Raw genomic sequence first — 8,808 nt, 5'->3', positions numbered from 1 at the left:
TTGTTTCTCTCCAGGTGCAGGACCCTGCATTTGCCCTTGCTGAGTTTCAGACAATTCCTCTCTGTCCATCTCTCCAGCCTGTCGAGGTCCTTCTGAAGGGCTGCACAGCCTCTGGGGCATTGGCCACTCCTCCCAGCTTTGTGTCATCAGTGAACTTGCTGAGGAGGCATCTGCTCCTTCATCCAGGTCATTGATGAACAAGTTAAGCAATACTGGCCCCAGTATTGAACCTTTGGGGACACCACTGGTGACAGGCCTCCACTAGACCCTGTGCTACTGATTATGCCTCTCTGGGATCTGCCGTTCAGCCAGGCCTCCATCCACGTCACTGTCCACTCATTCAATCAACACTTCCTGGGTTTGCCTATGAGTATGTGAGAGACAGTGTCAAAAGCCTTGGTGACATTGAGGTAGACAACACCTACTGCTCTGCCCTCATCCATCTGGGTGGTTTCTTTGTCATAGGAGTCAATCATGTTTGTCAAGCATGATTTAGCAATGATTTATTTTAAAAACAGGCTTCCAAAAATCAGTATTTCCATTGAGGGTTCAGTACACAACACAGTATATTGTTGCCAAGTAAAGAACAACTACTTTTCTTTTTCAATATTATATCATAATCATACTAGCTTAATCTGAATCCCACGTATCAGTCATCATCTCTGCTAGTGATTCCTCCACTGGAGGGAGAATACTCCATATTCAGTTCTCTCCTGCATATTCTTATATTTCTCTCCCAGTTTGTCTGTTCATTTTTATGACAACCTACAACACGACTGCACTGGAGAAGAACAGAGTCTAAACTGATGAAAGAATGATCCCCTTACCCCAAGCTAGACTTGTTAAGTCCAATACCTTAAGTACCTAACAAACCTAAAAGGCTCTCTCACAGCAAGAGCTACATACCACATGTGCACAGCACATTACCTGGTCTTCACTCAACTTTCTTGATGCCACAGGCCAAAATATGCGTCTGTGCAACCTTAAACATACCAAGAAGCCGTTCCTGCCTTAAGCATCTGAGAGCAGTAGAAGACCACCACATCGTTTCACAGAGAGGAGCAGGACATATCACAGGCCACTGCACTCAGTACAAGGATCTCCCCTTGAGACGACAACATCCCACAGATGCTCTCTGGCCCATGCTCTTCACCTCCTTTCTGTGCCACACATACCCAAGCCAAAGGCAAATGAAAGATCCAGCCAAGGGAACTCTTCATCAGTAGAAAATAAGTGCAGTCAGGTTGCACACAGTACCTCTCACACCTTGCTAACACACATAGGCAGGCTAGTAATGAGAATCATCCTGTTTAAGGCACCTAATCATACAGGAAAACCTGCATCTCTCTCCCAGTTTTGTAGTTGCGGCACTCACTGGTTGTGCCTTATGTGGACGCACCGCTGTATTTATGAACACCAGGAGGAGCAGCTGAGCAATAGCAAATAGCTGCAATTGTTTCAGCCACAAGCACTCTGTAGGGAATCTGAGGATTAGAAAAATGGATTGAACTGCTATAACTCAGCACCTGCTGACATACCAGAGTCCTTCTGTATCTTATTATCCTCCCCAGACCATGGACCACAACAACTCACAGCAAACTCAAATACTGGTAAAAATGCAGATATTTTCTATATTTTATGTTGAATTTACAGCATTAAGAACAGGTGTGCCAAGAAAGATTTCTGACTGAACCATATTACTACAAAATTTTCAGGAAATACACATAATAACAGATACCATCTTTAAGCAGAGATCAGCTATGGCATGCATGTGTATATATTTCTGTGTGTAAATAAAATTTGTATTTCTTATACAAACACTTTCTTTCCTATTTCTTCTAATATTATTAGAGGGTGTCTTAGAATATTACTGGCATGTTATTTGTTCCTAACGTTGATTTTCTGAATTCACATATCATATTAGATCAACCACTGAATAGTATAGCATGCTGATATATAACTACGAAGTTGAAGTTGTATTTTGCAAGTCAGTGAAGGACAACTCACATCTACTGATAATTTAGAAAATAACTACTTTTTTTTTTAATGAAAATGTCTCGTTACCCTGAAGATGTGAAGAAGTGAGGGTTCCATAATATCAGTATCATTCTTACAATTATTTTGGTGTTTTAAAGACTTTCACATTGCTTTCAAAATTTCAGTCAACTCCTATAGTCCAATACAGATATCTTATTCAAAGTCTTTGTATCATTTAAGCCCTACTTGAGCCCTCAAAGTAGTTTTGGGACAAAATGTAATCCCTTCTGCAGTCTCTGTGAATTGTCCGTATCTAGTTATCATTATTAGATTCTAGGGAAGCTCTCTTCCCAGACTATCAAGTCCAAAATAATATATTAGATCAGCTACCATGTCCTTGTGACCAGAGCTTTGTAGGGGGCCTCTGGACTACACAGCACTGTGCAGTTTAGACCCAGTCTCAAACCACCAGTGCTTTTCCTGTGTCAGCAGCCCTGCTCTTAGGAAGATTTTCCACCAGATGAGGGTGAATTCTGTGGAATAATCGATTGCTGGGGTTGTAGCTGCAATCAAAGGAATAAAAGAGAACTAGCAATGAGCAAAATAGAGTTGGTTATGCAAATTTCACATGCTTGTCATATCTACAAAGATAATCAAGTCTCTCTTTCACTAACCTCAGCACCTGGAAAGTGTCAGCATACCACAGAAACCTCTTTTCAACTGACCTAAAAATTATTTTAGGATGGGAGGCACTAGAAGTAGGAAATGCAATCATTGTACACATTCAGTTTCCAGGAACTTCTCTGGGTTTTTACATTAAACTGTGGATGTTTCATTCAGCACAAATCACACTTTTAGACAGATTTGCAGACTGAATGGGCCTTTCAAAATTAGAGAGATGATTTTCAAAGTGCACGTTTTCACACCTGAATTCCTCAGATCTTGCCAAATGTACCAATTTTATTATGAGTTCAGTTAAGATTTGGGGCATGTGTGGTTTAATGCCTGGTATCAGAATGACTGCCAGTTATCTAATTGCAGCTTGAAAAGCATCAAGCAGAATGGATTACATTGTCTTCTTAGTTCCTCTGATAAACTTAGTTATCTCACTGAACTCCTTGAAAGTGAAAATGAAAGAGTATTTCTCATCACTTTTTTGTCTAGCCCAAATGTTTCCGAAGTGGTGCAATATGTATTATACTCGGTGATTCAAAGCCATGTATCTGTATTTTAGTAATACTCAGGCTCTGTTGAGCTAGTTGGGTTTCAAGGCCAATGAGCTCTTCTAAACAGATACCATTTGCATTTGTGTGGTTGGAGAGGTTTGTTTTGCTGATTCAGGCTTTTTGAAACTCAAAAGGTCAAAGGTCAAAGAAAATCTCTGTGCTGCCTCCAATGAACCAATAATCTAGAGACTCAAGGTATTTGGTAATAATATGTCCCAGAAGGAAGTACAGATATCTTCCCTCTCTTACCTTGCTGTAGATTTCAAGTTACTTCTCTGACATGACAGTAAATCTGCAGATAGAAAAAGCACTGAAAATACATCAGTCCATGAAATAGAATTATTTTATTTTCAGCCACATGCAATACTTTGAAGGTGAACTCTATTTCATTTTCTGATGCTACTCTTTCCTTTCTATTTTTGAAAGCTTTTGTGCATGAGAGAACAAAGGGAAATGATTTATTCTCTTCAGATGTAGTCAGAAAAAGGAAAATACAATGCAATAAATGCTGAAGAGATCTAACTAAATAGGTATTGTTCTATACGAAAAGAAGACATTTAATCTCCTGAAAGAAATATGACAATAACAAATTTTGCAAAGAAACCCAGTTAGTAGAACCTAGTCTAAATGCACTATTTAGCACATGTAATTTTGTATTGTCCTTCTAGTCATGTATTGGTGTGAAGAACTTGTAAAGAAACAAAATACACGGATTATAAGCTTGACAAGGAACTCTAGCAGATAAAAGATCGTTCCTCTGCTATTTTTTGCAGCCAAGTTATCTGAGTAATAATCTTGGAAAGCTCTTAAAATGGCTGGCTGCCACTGCTGTACTGTTGGGAAGCTGGTCCAGAATGACTTTTTTCCCAGAACAAAAACGCTTTTAATAATTTCCATCTGAAATGCATTCACAGTTAGTTAATGACTTGCTTCTTTCTACACTTGTCTCTTTTTATTTCTTGTTTTAAGTAATTATTTTGCAGTTTAACTGGTTAATTACAGCTTGTACTTTATGAATTATAAATGGTTATAATTGCATAAAAGATTGCATTTAAATTAAATAGGAGAGTATGAGAGATGTTAATGGTTAATAGTTCAAATATTGCTAAGATCAATGAAGCACTTTGCCCACTATAGCAAACTCTACAAAGAAGCAACTGCTCGTCTGCAACCACTGAACCACCAGCCCCAAAACATGTCTCCTGGATTCCAGGAGTTTGGACTGTGAGTTAAGCCACCTGACAGGAACTTGAGATGAAATAAAATAAAAGTGGAAGTATTGTCCAATTATCTTAGGTCTAAGAAGTAAACAGGGCTGGGGGGGAGAAGAATGAATCCACAAAGAATGCCAAGTCAGCAGCTCTCCTGAAAACCAGCTGTGGCAGGGGGAAGCCATAGCCCACTGCCTCATTCCCAAGGCCTTCCGCCTGAGAACTGCACTTGATCCAGTGTTGCAACAGATCCACAGTTTAGCAAAAGGCAGGGTAAAACTCGCCCCCACAAGGGAGGTGCATGGCATCCCCACCTGCACCTGAAGGTATATTAACCCATGGAAGTCTGTGTTTCATAGGACCCCATCACCAACAAGACCAGAGGGAAGAAGGACCAACAGGCTGCTGTGGGATCCACAGGGGCAGATTTGTCTCTCTGACACTCTCTTTCTCTCCTCTCCCTCCCTCCCTCTTTTCTATTTCTCTCTATTTCACTCTATCTCACATTTCCTGTTGAATAAAATCCCTACTACTGACTTCGGCGTATGATCTCATTTGCACCTTAGTTTGGGCAGAGGCATCTCTCCAGTAGTCAAAATAATTGGATCCATAACAGAGAGACTTGTGTCTTCTTTTACTAGGTAACACGGAAAAATATTTAAAACCAAATATTAATATTTGCACTTGAGTTGCATGGACTGGATTTCACAAACTGCAATATTTGGTGTAGCAAACGTAACTGCTACCCAGGGAGAAATTCCTTCCTTTATCCGTAGGCTATGTATCTATTAATTCCTACTGCATCTTTCAAAACTGGGATTAAACTGCTGGTCAGAAATCAGTGTCCCTTTGTCCAGGGATGTATTCTGCTTGATTGAGTAAATTGATCTTAAGAATTCCAGTGCATTCCTATCCTGTAACTTCTTGGTTTCTTTGTACTTTAACATTAATACTGTGGCTAGATAAATGGCAATAAATACAAATGTTTAAGACTCCCAGCCACAGGCCTCAGCATTTCCTAGGCTGTAATAAATAACTCTTGACATTTCCTAAGGGTATGGAAAAGGCAGTTATTAAAGCCTGCCAAAAAGGAAATACTGTGTAAACCCCATAAGTACAAAATATTATTAATTCTAGCAGAGATATAACGATTCACTGGAGAAAGAATTTGTGCTTAAAGATTTCTGTGAGCATCTGTGTCAACAATCAAATGATACAGGCATTTGCAAAATTTGTCATCTTACCCTGGAGACATGTCAGCACCTAATTCTACTCCTGTCAAGTCTTACACCTTACTTTTACTCTGTTTGCCCTTTCTTCCAACCCTGTTAGAACTGGCATGATATTGTTTAACTCCTGCTTTAGAAAATTATATTCTCTTTACACCCAATAATCAAAATGCTAGAATTCTTGCCTATTTTGAGAAATGTTGGTTCTCTGCTTTTTGTGGGAGTGTGTAAACTCATGTCCTCCATGTTAATGCATCCTAAAGAATGCTTCAGAACTGCATAAGAAAGAAGGGCAGATGTGGGAATGCCCAGCTTCAGAACATAGTCTAATTTGAAGCATGAGAGGAGTTGAAAATTCTGAAGAGTAGAAACTATGAGCTTATCTCCTACATCCTAGGAGAAATACCCCTGTGAAATGGAGCATGTCGGGGGGGAGAGTGTAAACAAAAATATTTGCTAAGGCTCCTGGAAGTTAAGGTCCTCAAGTCAGCAGAGTAACCCTCTATTCCAGATCTCAGTATGCCACTCATGGCACCATTTTTCAAACATGCTTCACATAACCTCTCCTCCAGACATTGCAGGCCTCCCAAGTCCTACAGAGATGGGGCCTCTGATCCTGGTCCCCAACAGCCTTCAGGCAAAGCCAAACTCACTACCTCAATCAGTCTCAGTCCTTGATGACAATTAAAAAATGCTTGCACCTCTTCTTCCATGAGAAAAGTCAACAGAGAAGCACCAACAACAAGCAGGAAGCTGAACACTCTCCAACAGAGCAGCTATTTGCCCAGTTCGCTGTGACAGTGGCCTTGGTGCAACAGAGAATACCAGGCTGTAAACCCTTTACAAGAGAAAGGCTGTGAAAAGAGCCAGGCCTCAGCTTTTTTTTGTGTTTCCAGCAGTTTAAGTCAGTATGCTAGATCCAGGAAAAATCACACTTCTTTTGGTATTCAATTTTTGACAAAGACCACACAGAAAAGTGTGGTCATCTGCTTTGGACGGTTTGATTTCCACTACGCTGTACTTGATCAGTCTGGCCAACAGCATGCTTCTCCTTAGGCTCCAGAGGAAACTCCAGTGAGAAAAGACAGCCTTACCTACCCTTGCAACCCTTTTGTTGTACTTTCCTCTAGGAGACTCCTTAATCTCAGGTGTCCCAAGAACATTGCCCCTTATTACCCTGCACTGCCTCCATAGCAACCATAGACAGGAGAGGAAACATGGTCACACAGGAAGGGTTTCTCTCCTGGAATGACAGGATTCTCCCCCAGCTCTCACATACCACAATGCAGCATCTGCAGGGACTTGATAGAATTCCCAAGATGTGCAAGACCTGTTTTGATCATAAAGCAACTGCAATGGCACACCAAAGAGGATATGGCTGCATCATCATATGGTATAGGATCTTCTGTAAAATGGACCTTTTCTGATTCAGTGAACTATCTAATAAACAACGTCAAACTCTGGAACAAACATTTATTTATCTACAAACACTTCTAAATCTGAACATGTCTTTATTTGCCCAAGCCTACCTGAATCCACACTCAAACATTATAAGCATAACTCTACAGCAGATTAAAAGAAATCTGAATCTACGTATAGAACAAAGCATTTATTTTTTTTTCTCAGAATATGTTCCTGAGTATTTGCCCTACTTCATAGTAAAAAACCAGAGAATTCTGAATCCCAACATCTTATGCACATCTAAAAAGAACTGCAAAAGCATTTAGGTACAACCTCTCCATTCTCCAGAGAGTTATCTTCAGTTTTTCATGACCAAGATATAAAAGAATTCCACAAGTAGATGATTCATTCTGGTTCCAAGAGCTGGCTTTTTTTCAGTGCAGTTCACTACATGATTTGAGTTTATTTCTCATAGTGATGTACTTCTTTTGCCAGTGCTGATTACCACTGATTTTGACCCTGGTTCATCTCCAGTTACATAAAAATATGGCCCTGCTGGGAGGCCATTTTTAATGGCCATTAACTTCTCATGCAGAAGATCATTGCATTCTGTATGAAGCAGATGCACAGAGTGAGGAATGGGAGAGACCTCACTCCACGATTTTCAAAGTTCCTTTATACTTACATCTGAATAAATCCCTAGTGTCCTGTGATATAAAACAAACTTCTTTTCATAGTGTCTAAACTCAACCTCTGATATGAAGAATTAATCAAACATTCCTGTAACCAATCATCCAATGCAAAATCCAGAAAGTTTCTGATCTCCTAGAACCATCAAAACAGAAAAACACCTTACAGAAATTGTTTTAAATAATTGAATTCTGACTCACAGGAACAATCCATAGTACAATGGCTGCTATTAAAATATTATCATCTAACCTGTCATATAGATAATTCTATGGTGATGTAATTCTATTCCCTGGAGAATATTCAGTCTTCAATCTTCAGCGGGTTAGTCTAGGTTTCACCTAGGCTTTAATTTGAGAGTTCACTGAATGCATGTTGTTCAGTTTAGCCCTCTCTGCAGGTGATTCTCACACAAACATGCTTATGCCTGACATTTTTCTTGCTATTGCCTGTAATGTTGGAAACTGAGACAGTTTTAAAAGAATGCACTCATGGATCAGATAATATATGGTTAGATCGTTCTGTCAATATTGATTTCTTGAACGTTTTTTTAATATGGCATTTGTCATCTCCTTTATTCGTGGTCCAATGCTTAGTAAAGGTTGCAGATCTTACTAGCAGTGAAAAAATGACCATTTTATCGTATATAGTTCTGATTCAGCTTAAAATCTTTTTGCTAATATAGAGTATAATGTGTATACGCCACTCTGGTTTTCTTTCACCCTTACTTTTTTGGAAGCAGTTTTGTAGTATCTGATGTCTCTTTGACAATTTTCCTTGACAAAATATTTACAAGGAGTTGTGGCTCCTCTTCTCACCCTTGTGGAATTTTTCAGTATCAGACATCTAACTTACTAGCAATAGCACTAGGAACTAAAATCAACATTGACAACTGCTAATCAAGGTTTGATACACAACATTTTTTAACAGTCTCTACTTGCCAGAGCAGGATTTCTGTGAATACTACTATCTCTAGTCACTGGGAAGCGGGATCACACATACCATGCAGTTAATACTTTGCTTTGCAGCAGTCTAACACTTAAATTTTGCCAATGCCATCATTGGTAGCTTAGTTAT

This window comes from Corvus cornix, chromosome 3 (assembly GCF_000738735.6).
Source record: "Corvus cornix cornix isolate S_Up_H32 chromosome 3, ASM73873v5, whole genome shotgun sequence".
Classification (NCBI taxonomy): Eukaryota; Metazoa; Chordata; class Aves; order Passeriformes; family Corvidae; genus Corvus; species Corvus cornix.
This window is presented reverse-complemented; position numbering follows the sequence as displayed.